We start from the raw sequence: 15,787 nt of genomic DNA, 5'->3' as shown, positions 1-15,787 counted from the left end.
ACGTTATTATGTTCCCCAAACAAAGTTTGGGAACATATTGTTTTTACTCTGTTTCTTATTATTATTAATAGTGATTCTACTAGTGATTCTACTGTTTATTATTATTATTTTTTTCCCTTTCGTCTCCTAGACCGTTGGATGGATTTTCCTGAAACTTTCACAGGTTATAGACAACGATGGTACCTCGAGGCTTTTTTTTCATTTTTTCAAAATTCACTTCCGGTCGCAAGATATGTCCAATTTTCGTCTTTTTACAAGATATCTTGTCCAGCGTTTTTCTCAGAAACGGTAAAAAATAGAGTCACCAAATTTTCAGAGTTAATAGATCTCACTTCGTAGGCGTGCAGTAGGGGGTTAAGAATGTCGGCCGTCACTTCCGGTCGTCACCGGAAGTGATTAAAGGAATCATGAATTTCAAACTTTTTTCTTTCAAATTGAAACCTATTTCGGTTTACTAGGTCTTGTTGTAATTTTCAAAAAATGTTGACCCCACCGGAAGTTGAAACTCCAACTTCCGGTTATATCAAAGAAAGATTATTCATTCTCTCATTTTTCAGTGCCATAAATCTCGGTCATAAAACAAGTTAATGATTTGAATTTTATGTATGTTAGAGACAATATAATTGTCTAGATTATATTTAAATATTTTTGTAAAATTCACTTCCGGTCGTGAGATATGGGGTGGACATATTCAAACCTTGTTTTTTCAGTTTCTCAATAATGAATATAGATAGACGTTTGAAACTTGTAGAGTTGATCAACTAGCATTAGTCCATTGTACACATGCATTCAATTTTTTCGTCCGTCACTTCCGGTCTATACCGGAAGTATTTGAAAAAATGTCGATTTTCCAATTTCTTCTAGTGATTTCTCAGAGATGGCTGGATATATTTTCTTGAAATTTTCAGGAATAATGTCTGATGAAATGACCTTGCTATAGGTATTTTTGTTTTACAAAATTCACTTCCGGTCGGAAAATAGGGCCGATTTTCTGTTTCTCAAAAGGAATTTTGTCCAGCACTTTTCTTGGAAAAGGTAAAATATAGGTTCATCATATATTCAGGAATGATCAATCTCCGTTTGTAAGCGTGCAGTAGGGGGTTGAACATGTCGACCGTCACTTCCTGTCGTCACCGGAAGTGATGGAAAGAATCGCAAATTTCAAACTTTTTCTTTTAAATTGAAACCTATACTAGTTTATCAACTCTCTTTCAAAGTGTCAAAATAATATTGAGTCTGTCGGTGGTCAAAACGACTACTTCCGGTTTCTTGATAAAATATCTTTTTACTTTTCGTCTCTTTGTCCCCATAAATCTCGCTTATATTTGAAGTCTTTCATATGATTTTCACATGTCTTAATAAAAGTATCAACTTCTAGAGTTTTGATAATTTTGTTTTTCAAAATTGACTTCCGGTCGGTAGTAACCTGCTACTTTTTCTTTCTTTAGTCTACTTGTTTTTGTTGAGAACTCTTTCAGATAGAGACGTGAAATTTTCAGGGAATATAGACAGTAAAGAATCGATGTCATTTATAGGAAAACGCATCTGAATAGTACTTCCGGTCGTCACCGGAAGTTACGAGAAAGGAGTAAAAAATTCGATAATACATTTCTCATTCATTGTTAAGGCACATTTTCTGATACATTTAAATGGTTTTCGTAGGAATAGAAAGCTCTTTACCGGAAGTGGTCTAACGGAAGACCTACTCATTACTAGTAATGAGTGTCTACTATTATTGTTCGCGTTCTTCTTCTTCATTATTATTATTATTATTTTCCTTGGTAGTACACGCGTTTTTCTCAGCCATTTCTCGATCGATTTTCACGAAATTTTCAGGAAAGATGTCTTTTGGTGACGAGACTTTGCTTGCAAAATTTCGTACTTGACGTCACTTCCGGTCAGGAGTTATCTCTCTTTTAGTGACTTTTTGAAGGGCCTTGTTGTCCACACATCTCCTCCGTTAGTTTTGAAGCTAGAGTCTTGAAATTTCTACACAAGATAGAGTAAACATTTTAGAAGATTTGTGGGGGATTCGATTTTACCGGAGGCGATTTGCCTAAACGCTCGCCTGGACCTGAAAAAATGGATGCCAAAATTTTTCGCCGATTTCGGCGATTTTTGACCTTTGATCTCCAATATCTTTTTTCTTGCAAATATTTTGTTAAGACATGTAGAACAAAAGTTGTGCACATTTACGAGATCTTTTCGAAAATATCAAGATTTAGGGGCTAGCCCCTTAAATTAGGGATCTAGAAGGGCTCAAAGTCTAGATCAAATATCTCAAAAATCGTTAATATTTTGGTATAAGTCAAAGAACAAAAAATGTTCATCTCAACAATCCAAATCTATTCAGATAAAAATTGAGGTCATATGTTACGTAATAAGGAATTTTAAGGGCCAAAACCATAAATTTTTTACCCCTTGTATCTCGAAAACGACAAATATTTTGAAAAGCAATAAAGAACAAAAGTTGTTCAGAATAATGATCTGAACAATATGCATATTTCGTTTTTACCCTATGTGGCCCCGTTAGGGAGCTACAGTTTGGCCCCTAAAAATTACTTCTAGAAATAACTCGAGAACGGTAAAGAATTTCTAAATACTTGTTGAACAAAAAATGTTTGAAATGTCATGACCTTTCTTACGATATCAAGCAAAAGGGGCTGACCCTTTAAATTAGGGGCCCAGAAGGGTCCAAAGGTTTATGAGAATATCTCAGAAACTATTAATATTTTGTATTAAGTCATTGAAGCGGAAATGTTCATCTAAACGAGCTTGTTCTTATCAAATCAAAAAGTAGGTCATATGTTACGTAATAAGGGATTTTAAGGGCCAAAATCATAAATAATTGACGCCTCATATCTTGAAAACGACAAATATTTTGAAAAGCATTATTGAACAAAAGTTGTTCAGAATGATAATCTAAACAATATGTACATTTCGTTTTTTCCCTATGTGGCCCCGTTAGGAAGCTACAGTTTGGCCCCTAAATATTTCTTGTAGAGACAACTCGAGAACGGTAAAGAATTTCTAAATACTTGTTGAGCAAAAAATGTTTAAAATGACAAGGCCTTTCTTACGATATCAAGCAAAACGGGCTGGCCCTTTAAATTAGGGGTTCAGAAGGGTCTAAATGTTTTTGAGAATATCTCAGAAACTATTAATATTTTATAATAAGTTGCAGAAGCGGAAATGTTCATCTCAACGAGCTTGATCTTATCAAATCAAAAAGTAGGTCATATGTTACGTAATTAGAGATTTTAAGGGCCAAAATCGTAAATATTTCACGCCTCATATCTTTAAAACGACATATTTTTTGAAAAGGATTATTGAACAAAAGTTGTTCAATGTGTCATAACCTATCGATCGATATCAAAAAATGGGTCTGTGGGCCTCATGGCTCGCCTGTAGAGTCGATTTTTGTCGATATCAGTCGATTTGAAAAACTTGTAACTGGTAAATATTTTTTAAGGACATATTGAACAAAAGTTGTTCAGTTTATCGAGATCTATCGATTGATATCAAGAAATAGGCCTATGGTCCTAATGGCTCGCCTGTAGAGTCGATTTTTTGTCGATATCGGTCGATCTCAATAACTTTTTACAGGTAAATATTTTGTAAAGACATATAGAACTAAAGTTGTTGAGTCTATAGAGGGCTAACAAATGACATCAAGAAATAGGCCCGCGGGCCTTATGGCTCGCCTGGAGAGTCGAATTTCAAACGAATTTCACCGCAACTTTGCTTCAGAAGCTTATGATATGAAAAATTGATTATATCTAAAGTGTCTTAAAGTCGGAAACTAAATTGGGACTCATTTGTCTTTTTTTTTTTTTTTTTTTTAACTCCGAGTGCATCAACAAATCGGACGGAAGACCTACTCGTTGCCCGCAACGAGATCGTGTCTAGTTATTATTCTTTTTCTCCGGTACTTTTTTGTCCGGTAGTGTTCTCAGGAACTACAAAAGGGATCGATATGAAACTTTCCAGGATGATAGTATAGCGTTTGTAGATGTGCATAGTGATAGTCATTTTGTTTGCACGTGCATGCACGCTAGCGCACGTGCATTGCAATTTTGGTACAAAAAATGGAAAATCAGAATATTGAAGGAAGCGATATAAAACCTAAATAGGATGATAGTATATCATTTGTACATATGAAAAATAATAGTTATTTTGCCAGCACGCGCACGCATGCGCGTGCACGCGCATTACAAAATTTGTACGCTAACTTTGGAATCAGTCTAACTTTTTTGTTGTTCATTGAAATGGCTTGAAATTCATATCATAGGTAGATATTGAGACCCTTAACTGATTTACATGGTCAAAATTACCAATTTGCACGCGCATGCACGTGCGCTTCATTTTGATTGGATAATGCTAAAACGTTTGTAACTATCTTATTTATGAAGCGAATGAGATGATATTCACAGCATACGTAGACAATATGTGTATCTATATGTTGGTGTAACAAAAAATGCCAACACACACGCGCATGCGCGTGCAACGTTTTTTAAATATTCAATTTTTAAAGGACGATAACGTTTTTGTTTTTCATCAAATTCTATTCATATTAGGGGTTTAGATGTATCTTGGTACTCCTTACAAATTGCTGTGGTTAGAATTACTGCTCAGCACGTGCATGCACGTGTGCTGATTTCTGATTGGACGATTTTAAAATCGCTATAACTTCCTTCTATTTGGTGGAAACGTTATGAAATTCATACTGTGGGTATATGATACAAATGCCCGTTGAACGACATCAACAAAAATTCGGAATCATACACGCGTGCGCGTGTATGCACGTGCAACGCTTTCTTTCATTTCTTGGTACTGAAATGACCATATTGAACGTACTACATGTAATTAAAGGCTAAAATAAAATGACTTTTTCCTATAGATTCACAAGGACATCACTTTTTAATTGGGGGAGGTTTGGGGAACATCTGTAACGGTCCCCGTTACAATTAGAACTAGTTTTTTTTTGAAAAATAAGATGTTACCAGTTCCGTGGTACATGTACGGTAACAGTTACATTGAATAATGCTGAAAGATATTGCGTCATTTCTGAATCCTTCATCCAAGATAGGTGATGAGGCACATGTTCAAGTATTGGGGAAAGCCTTTTATCAAATATTTCAACCATAATTATTTATCTATATCTTTGGAGCATCTAGAGGTAAGGGAATTTCCTATATATTCTTTGATTTGTCGTGAGGATGTTGGTGAAGTTTTGTATATATTCTTTGATTTGTCGTGAGGATGTTGGTGAAGTTTTGTATATATTCTTTGATTTGTCGTGAGGATGTTGGTGAAGTTTTGGCATCCAGTATAAGTTCGATAACTCTAACTTATTCATCCCATTGACTGAGATGTTTAAAACTAAAACGTGAATCTGAAGAAGTTCGTCCTTTGAAATAGGAATTTGAGTATTAGTTGGATTACCAAATGTGGAATTAAAGCCAGTACGTAAATGTATTACTAGTATATGTAGTGAGTGTAACCTTTGTGCACTGATTTACGTCAGCGAAACCAAGATATCACCAGATAAAAGAATATCGGGGCATATATTTAAAGTCTTTGTCTAGTGAGGGTGATACTGCAGCTGTATTTCTAAAGACATTTCTACAATGATGAAAATTTCTCAGGTTTTACAGTTTTTGACAAGACATGTAAAGATGGAGGGCATGTCCGGCAGAGAATAAAAATATACCTTTGCATTCTTTAAGTTTGGCGTATGAATTATGGTTAATTTTGCATCATTTGATTCCAAATATTGTGACAAACAGGACAAACAGTTGTGAAGTGAAAGTCAGTTGATGCTTTCTAATTTCATCGGGTCTAAAGAAACTTGTATTATAGGCACTGGTTGTAGATGTCATTTTTCCATTTAAAAGAAATTATCTATCCTGGTCAGAAGTATGATGGGAATCTTATTGCGAAAGCTTTGGTACCCAGAGTTGACTATTTCAGGTGATTGAAATATATGAATTTGTAGCTACCAACGTTCATCCTCGAATTCTTTTTTCTTATCCCGTGGGGATCCGGGTTAGAATAGGTCCTCAGTACCCCTTGCTTGTCGTAAGAGGCGACTAAATGGGGCGATCCTTCGGATGAGACCACAAAAACGGAGGCCTCGTGTCACAGCAGGTTTAGCACGATAAAGATCCCTCCCTGCTCAAAGGCCATAAGCGCCGAGCATAGGCCGAAATTTTGCAGCCCTTCACCGGCAGTTGTGACGTCTCCATATGAGTGAAATATTCTCGAGAGGGACGTTAAACAAAATACAATCAATCAATCCTCGAATTCTTCAAGTAAAAGCAGCTAATCTGCAACTACATTGTCTTCATTGTAGATTTTCAATCGATTACATTAAGTTGAATGTCATCTTTGCGAATCTATATTATTAAAAGAAACTTCGTAGACAAAGTCGATTAGAAACATGGATTATTTAACACCACTGTAATTTCAACATTTGACAACACTTGAAAAGATATTTTCTTTAAGTTCTGCTTAACAATAAAAGAAAAAAGAAATTAATATTCATACATGAAAGATACCTGGAAAAAACATATTCATATTTGAAAACATAGAAAACATATTCATGTTTGCTTTTAGGATTATCGTAAAATTTGACACCTTGATATCAAATCACCAAAATATACATGTACAAAGTATATTGTTAACATAATTTCAGATCACATTAGGCATTTGAACGGTTTTTGAAACACTTTAGCAAAAGAATACATATGTGGAAAAGCACACTTCGGCGGGAATTCCTTTCTTTGTAGGATAATGCAAATGTCTTCATTGCTTCCTCAAAATATCCACTTTCGTAAAGGCTACAGCCCAACAAATTTAAGTGATGATACTTGTGAACAGTTTCTTGGAGCACTTGTGTTTCCAGCTCACGTAGAGCTACACAAGACTCAATGTTTCTCTCCAAAAATCGACTGCATTTATATCTCATATAATGTGCGTACACGAGAGGACTAACTACCACGAAACACTCGGACGAAATCCCATCTGTTTGTTCACAGTCCAATAGGTATGAATTTACTTCTATTCTGAGATGTTCAGTCAGAATGGATTCCTCCAATTTAAAGAATGTCAGGCTGCAAATAGGTCGCCTCGGGGAATTGAAGGACATATTTGCCATATTCAACAAGAAAGATGATAAAACTTGAAAATACGATTTCGTACTGTTCATTCGAATGCATGGACAAACTTTTAATTCTTGAAGCATCGGGGACACAATGTGTAATGTATTTTCATAAAACGAGTTTGTAAAAAATACATGGGCAATTTGTACAATCTCATTGACACCAAACGTTTCTGTCCCTAAATTTGCAGACATTAAGAGTTCTTTGATAATTGAAAAGCGCTTTACAGGGCTCGGTAAATCCCGGCAAATTACAACATTCATTAATCTAATTTGTGCGCATGAAAGAAGTCTAATGAACAAATTCTGGAGAGAAGGATTATGCATATGCAAATCTGAAGGAGTTTTACGAAGAGTTCTGAGAAAGGTACGCAACTCTGTGACTGCATCGTTCCAATTGCTGTTACTTGGTGTAGACAAACATGAATTCATACCATCCCACAAATTTTCTTCAATGGACCTTTGAGAAATCTGTTCCCACAAGTTCAACGCCCACTTACTGTTGCTGATTCTTTTTAATAGTGGAGTGAATCCTGAAGAGTAATACTTCATTCCGGATATGATCGGAATGTTTTTTATATTGTCTATGAAATGTTGTTCTCTTGTAAAATTTTCAAGTACATTGCACACAAGAAACTTTTCGTGGTCATTTAGTTTTTTATGCAAAAGATTGCATTCTTTCATAAAATAATTCGGACAATACTCTTCTTTCACAAAACTGAGTATTTTTCTTAAGCATAACCAAGTATATTTCAAACACAGCCCCTCCTTCCAATCATTAGCATTGTGTTGTTCCGAAATCCATGAAAACGATGTTTTGGCAATGTAAGAACTGATTTTTTCGTGAAACAGTTCCCCGAGTAATTTGCTCTTGAAAACAACTTTCAATAACACAAATGTCTTTAGCTGCGCATTATTTAGTGAGTGTATAAGATATCGCTCTGCCCTTGCAAATGAAATTCGCCACTGTAGATCCTCCATTTCACTTCCAGGAACTCCCACTGGTACAAGATCACAACCCATTTCTATAATTTTCGCCATCTGATCACCAGAAGGCCAATTAAAAGGACGATATCTTTCAATCCATTCATCAGCAATAGATGGCCATTCATGGCAATGAATTCCCATGACGAAATCCATTGATTCAAATAAACCTAACGGCGAGTTAAAAATATCTCCAGTAGAAAAAACAAACATATTTGCCGGTCCGTGATTACGACCACCAGTAACTATTATATTCGTCATATTAGAAATGGAATGGTGCAGTGAAGCTATACTTGAAAAGTCTTTGTAATTCGCAGCAGAATGAAAAGAGCATGTATCTAAGTTGCCGTTGAGGTTCCTTAACAGGACATAACCTGGCAAACAATAGCCGTGTTCCAGTTTCACTATGTCCACCTGGTGTGGCTGTAGAGTGAAATGTCTTTCCACGGCAATTGTGTTTTTCAATATGAACATACCATCTACATCAGATTTTTCCTGTGTAAGTATAGATACTCCTGTCATTCCTTCTGCAACAGAACCAACTATAACAATTTCACCTAACAGTGTGTCCATTGTTTTCCGTTTTAACAAATGTTGGAAACACATTTCTATCCACGTCACCGTTGATACTTGTTTTCTCCATAGAACTGGATTGCACATCGCTTCGTATATGTCTGATAATTCTTCTTCTTCTACGTCCATTTTAATACTTGTATCTTGAAATATGAAAAAAAGAACAAATGAATGTGAAAGAGCGAATGAATGATTGGTATAGGTATTTCAGAGGCTAACATGGAATGATGCAATGTGTAATTGCCTTTATTTACATTTCACAACCATATATGAATGGCAACATAAATACACCCATTGGCAGTTCAATATTCATGGCTTTAAAAATAAACCGTTAAGCAAGACATGTTGAATAAGCAGCTATATAATGTAGTCATGTCTAAATTATTTGTCTGCATTCTGATATTTTTTGGGACAGATTAACAGTCATAATTACTGCATCAGTTGCCATACCCCCGATAATAAATTAAGCCATGACAAATATGTTTCATTAGCAATGAATGTGTGAGTCTAATAAGCTTTTCTGCAGTTCATCTTAGCTCAATGAGAAATAATCACCGGTTTCAAAGTTTCTTTTGCGTTCGGCAAACAGCAAGCAAAGTCCGTATTCATATCATCACAAAAAGAAACACAGTTGTACAAAAAGAATTTTATTAAGAATTGGTAGAAACACATACTAGATTAAATTCAATAATTTGTTCCCAAATCAGTGGCGTAGCTTCCATTGAGGCAACCGAGGCAGCTGCCTCGGTAAAAACAAAACAAACAACAACACCTTTTACGTTGTTAAAATGTCGATAGCTTCTGGGGGGCGCAGCCCCCCAGACCCCCTGCCTCGGTAATATTCGAACCCAACCTACGCCTATGCAAATAGATTTAAACTTTAAAATTACATTTTCTTAAAGACATGAAAATGCTGACAAAATGAATATGATATAATATACTTTTCAGTAAAAGGTCAAAAGGGTTTCTTAAACTATGCAAGAAATTGTAATTGGTACAGTGAATTTGGAATGTGTGCAACTTAGATATTGCATAAAGCAAACATATAATTTAAGGAGGACATAAAGTCGACTGAAAACATGTATGCTTTGGGGATGGAGGTTAAAGTTTGATTCATTATCTTAAGAGAGTTTTTACAGGGCTTTCAACACTTGCACATGTACTCTAAAGGGTCAAATCATCATCATGATGCAATGCATATATTTGTGCAAACATGTAATGGCGCAGGAAAGTTTTGTGGTAATTCAAAATCATTTTCAAGTCATTGACTCCCTTGGCCTCCGCCTACACGTCTGTATGATACTTTTTGCCGAATGTCACACATCACAATTTTCATGGCATAGTGGCCTGTCCTCCATTTTCAGATGGCAGTCTTTAAGGACATAGTGGCCTGTCCTCCATTTTCAGATGGCAGTCTTTAAGGACATAGTGGCTTGTCCTCCATTTTCAGAAATGCCATGTAGAGTCTCCATCTATGAAAAAAAGATAACTATAGGTCATTACAATGCAAACAGTGTGAAATATTGAAAACATACCATCTATCCGATAAAATATACATCTTGCAAAGGACAAAATGCAACGGACGAGACCGAGATTCGAACACGGCCCCCTAGCAGCTGAATACCTAGTCAGGTGCTCTAGCATTTGAGCTATCTAACAACCGGTGATCGAATCCGGCTGACTGCTATACTCCCCCTTCTTCACACCTGAAGACATCAACCCAGATTCGTTTTGCCCCAGGCAGGACTTTCACCTGCAAATCTAGGGGTGGTCTACGGCACCAAATGTAACAGGAAGGGAGACAGACCGGGACTCTAACCCGGGCCCCCTGAATCAGTTCCTGAAAAATTCTTCATTGATTCGAAAATCAATATAAAGAGCATCTCGTGAACATTTCAAGAATTGAATATTTTGTGGATCTATCTTTAATAAGTTCAATTGAGATATCATAAAGAATTAATTGATCGAGAACGGTTTGAATTCTTTTCCCAAACTTGTTCAAAAACAGATTATAGATAATGTTGTGATGGATATATTTAACATTCTGGTGGAATAGCTGTTTTGATTCTAAATATCCAAGGAAAAGTCGTAAACTTTTGGTTTTAATTCTAAAATTTCAAGAAAAAGTTGTGGTGAACTTCTGCCACAGTTTCAATTATAGATAAAAAATAAAATAAAAAAAGGTTGTGGAGCTCTTTTGGCACAGTGTACCACTGACGTCATTAGCTCCACATTCTGGCAAACAGTTCTGACACACCCATCATGCTAATTTGTTTACCACATTAGCGGCACATTTGCAAAAAACTTTGAATTTTGGCAAGGGAAACCTACGTTACGAGTAAAATGGGTGTTGTTTTTTTTTAAATAGTGTTTTAGGCTTACTCGTTCACAATGAATACGATATAGAGTAGATTTAATACTTGATACTGTAATTATTAATGCTTATATGTTGTATGACCATGAAAACTACATACCGTGATTGCTTCCCGTGATAATCAGCTTCCGTATCTTCTTTTCTCCTGTCATTGGACCATAGTACTATTTTCTAGACATCCACGTGGTGTCAACTAACACTTCATGATATTAACTTTTTTTCAGAATTTCATAATCGAGAATACATGTATATTTTATCAAAATGATATGGCATACATATTTGAATGTTTATTTCAAAAAATGCATTCCATTAATCGTAAGCAATCATTTCCACACATTCATCTGCGATTCGCAAACTGAACGTAAACGTGAGGAACAGGGTTTAAGCCCGTTTTGACCCAAAACTCCTCGTAACCATAAATAAAGAAAAGATCGAAGTCTGACTTAGCTAACTCACATTTAGGTATTTTTACTCGAACATTTACCGGTTCAGGTTCAGGTCACCCAATGATGGCAGCTTATCTCAAATTTCAATAAAGTTCTCTATATGTACTAGTATGCTATATAATAATGATAATATAAAAAATCATATAGCTGGGTCTGTAGTCTGCACTAACAACATCAACTGCTAACAAAATCAAGCAAACGGTTAATATTGTTAGCAGTCAATGTTGTTGCGGAATATAGCATTCTTAGAGAACTCTATTGAAATATGAGTAAGTAGCATAGATTTGAAGTGAAATTCCGTACAATAGATGCAAAATGTGTCCCCCACTTGTCTGAATTTCGTAAGCCAGGCAGGACCATTGTACCACAAACATTGTAGAATGTTCACTAAATGTATCCTTTATGAACATCAACTATGTCTAAATGTAGAAGTGACCCCCACTCTTTATTTAAAATGGGTGTAAAATTAATGCACACTGTACAATGTTTTGAAGTGGGTTGAGCCTCGCAATTTTCTAAAGACATTGCTCATCTTATATTTGTATGCATCTTTTGAAAATTGATTTTTGCCGATTTGCATATGTACTTGAAACGACGAAATTTATGTGGGAATATATACAATCAATGTGTAAAAACCTGGACTGGGAACCCAATCCAGTGCCCCTGTCTTACTGGTCACGTGCTCTACTGGCTGACTCCCACCTCAATAAATTCAGTGAGAATTGGAGCGGGAATTCAAACCTTCAAAATGAAGGGGTTGTCTGTCGCCAGCATTAGGATAGCTTGTTTAAAATTCCTATGTATGAAAATGCTTGTTTCATCACAGGGGCTCGTCACGAATTGACCCTCTCTATTCTAGATATTTACACAAGAGAGGAATCCGCAATCCCAAAAACGCTACTTCAAATTTTCATTCGTCTCCTTTTTGTATTCCAAGGACGTTCAATCTAACAAGCCCGGTCTCGATCGATCGAGGAAAGATCATAGTTTGTAGTAAAAACAACAACAACAACAAAAACCCACCCTAATATCTTATTGCACCGGCAATACACATGAAGAACCAATGCATTTTCTGTCGTTTTTGAACCACAGGAACTTTTCCTCAATCACCCAAAATAGAAGACGCGTTCTCATTGGTCAATTCAAATATAGTATAAATATAGAATAGAAGATGTCAAATTTTTTAGATAAGACAAAAATTTCGTGACGAGACCCTGTGGTCTCATTTCATGAACTCAAAAACAAGCATCTGATTTATGAAACTCAAATTCAAATAATATCCACATTTTCGAGAGATGCAATAATTTTTCTAAATGATTGAAGACCCGATTAAAATATTTTCTCTAAACATCAATAGGGGGTATGTTGGACTTGTATTTCTTCATGAAGGGATGTACACGTTTATATCAAAGCGAAAATTTAACGTTAACTGAAATTGAAAGTAGAACGACAGGACCCTCTTTAATTTATATTTTTGCTTAAACACTGTTAAATGCAAACATGTACAGTGTATTGATCCTACTGAAGAGAAACAAGCTCGACATCTGCCCTCCACTGAGGATTAAAGCTTGCTGTGTCTAAAAGCATCCAGATCTTAATAAGAAATTGTACCACATCATTGTCACTTATAATTTAGATGGGTGGCAAGGTTCTGTTTTGGGTGTAAAATCACAGGGGTTCGTCACGAAATTTTTGTCTTATTGAAATTTGACATCGTCTATTCTATATTGTAAATATAGAATAGAGAGGGTCAATTCGGGACGAGCCCCTGTGGTAAAATTAATATTGATATCTGGTTAAAATCAGAGAATTTAGATACATGTGGGTAATTGATATGAAATCGAAAGTAAATTAAATCAATTCTATTTTTCTTTAGTTATCAGAAAAAGTAAAATAGAATATTTCTATGCGATTTTAACATTGCAAGACGTAGTCGGATAGTTCAACAACTTACGGTTTGAGAGAAAATATAGGCGATCAAGATTTGATGTACATTGTAGGCTTGAAGGGCGACGCTCACGAGTTATCTATAATATATCGTGGCTATCTCGTTAAACTCACCACTTGATCTGTGTATGCAGCAAGGTAAGTTCCTCGATGTAGTAAACAGCGAATCAATAGCTTGAGTCGATTAATTCCAAGGTGGCAGGGGACAGTTTCTTTGGTTTTGAAACATGTGGATAGGGGGTATACACCAAAGTCAGATTATGACAGACTAATGAAAAATCATATTTCCCTTTTATGTCAATACTTGTATTTCATATTAGTGTAGTTAATAAATTATGACCCTAAATTACATGTCATCTATAAATACTGGTGCTGGTGCACAAAACATGCTCTGAGCAGGTTCCTCTTTTTTGCTTCGATTTTCTCTCATTTGGGCTAATCCGCACCACCCCCACACCATCACAGTACCAAACATGGGGATTTAGACACTGTGCACAATCAAGAACCCTATCTGCCCTTCTCAAAAATCTACCTCTCATATGGGGCCATCCACCTTCCCTCACAGCTATAGACCTTTTGCTGAACCCTGCATGTTTTCACCGGAATTTCTTCAGCAACTGACCACGTGTCTTAGTTTCGTATTTGCACCCATCTATATGCTAGGAATCATGGTGACATCTACATGTTGTATATCAACATTTTTACTAAGCACTCAGCTACATTTGACATGCATCCTAAAATTATTGTATACATTTTTACACATGTAATATCACTTCAAATACAGGGTAATTCCATTTTTTGAAAAAGTTGACCGGGCCTATAGTGCGAAACTGTCCCCTGCTACCCAAGGGCAGCGGCGTATTAGGAACTGGTCCGTGGAACACGTCTGCTCTGGCAATCTCTCACTAGAGGGCGTTACGCTACGCTCCACAACACCTCTGTTATCGTCTAATTTACAAGAATTTTGTAAAACAGAGCGTCTTTGAAAATAAAATAAATCTGCATCATTTTCATAAATAAAACATACATTTATGAGTTAAAAACACATTGGTAGGTATCGAAACGCTGTATTACGTTAGTGCAACCTCCATCTTTATGGAACTATTTTGTCTTGTCAAATGTATTATTTCACTTTCACTTCGTAACTATGGACTCTACATTAAAAAAAACAAATTCAACTTTCGGCAGCTCCCTGCTACAGACTTGCGCATGCGCATTGTAACTTTTTCTTTCGCTTTGAATCCTGAACGGTAAACAAATTCAGTCATGATTGCGCTAGCTATTTTCTGTGTGGTATGTTCCTTTTTAATCATTTGTTAAATTAATATGGTGATGGTGCTACCGTTTGAGCGAGCGCAGCTTCATGTATGTACAGATTAAATTTTGTAATGTTCATGCTTTGATCAGGTTCAATTTAAACCCCGGGCACTGGAAGTTAATGTAAATATATAGTATGTGCATGTATAAAAATATATCCACATTTGGTATGGACCCCCCCCCCCTCCTTTTTTATACATGCACATACTATATATTTACATTAACTTCCAGTGCCCGTGATTTAAACAATATATCTATTGTAATGTTCATGCTTTGATCAGGTTCAATTTAAACAATATCTATTTGCCAAATAATCACATATATGGCAAGGAATAAGGACTCTGTTTTTAAGTGCTTCTTTTGTACCCAAGGTTACATGCTCTATATTCCTTTATACAAAAGTTACAGAAAGGGTACAACACAAATCATGGAAATTGAAAGTAAGAATTACATGAGGTGGCTCTACATAACCTAGGGTACAATGGGTACAGAAGTTAAAATGGTCTGTTGGATGCAGCTGATTGGTCAAGAATGTAACATGTCCACGCCTCCGATTACCTGTAGCTATTGCTACCTGTGATTATGACCTCGTCCTATCTGAACAATCAATTACAATTGATTCTATCTATTATTTCTGCTGTGTGTACAGCATCTTTCATATCTATAACTGGATTTAATTCCATGATGTGTCAGTTCAATCATTATATCATCTAAGATTTTGGTGATGAAGAAATAATGTTAAATCAGGTTTATTTTATTTATGATTCAAAAGTAAAATAAAAGAAATATGGATTTATAAACATGATAAATGCTTTATTTTGGTGTAATCATAGTCAAATAATTGAAAGATATAATGACCAATTTGAAAATTAAAACAAATTAAATATATAGAAAGAAATATTATAAAACATTCATAAATGTTAATTGGGTTCAGGACTTAATTGTGCTCATGCAGAAGTATATGAGTGAATAATATTTTAAATA

The 15,787-nt window shown here is 35.6% G+C and overlaps 1 long non-coding RNA gene across 1 annotated transcript; it reads left to right on the top strand.

Annotated features, from left to right (window-relative positions):
- Positions 1-4,971: 4,971 nt before the first annotated feature.
- On the top strand, positions 4,972-14,576 carry LOC130054049 (uncharacterized). The gene is made up of 3 exons (XR_008802312.1): positions 4,972-9,425; positions 9,591-13,681; positions 14,336-14,576. It is a non-coding gene; the product is annotated as an uncharacterized LOC130054049 (long non-coding RNA).
- The last annotated feature ends 1,211 nt before the right edge of the window (positions 14,577-15,787 follow it).

Source organism: Ostrea edulis, chromosome 4, assembly GCF_947568905.1.
Source record: "Ostrea edulis chromosome 4, xbOstEdul1.1, whole genome shotgun sequence".
NCBI classification, from domain to species: domain Eukaryota; kingdom Metazoa; phylum Mollusca; class Bivalvia; order Ostreida; family Ostreidae; genus Ostrea; species Ostrea edulis.
This window is presented reverse-complemented; position numbering and strand designations above follow the sequence as displayed.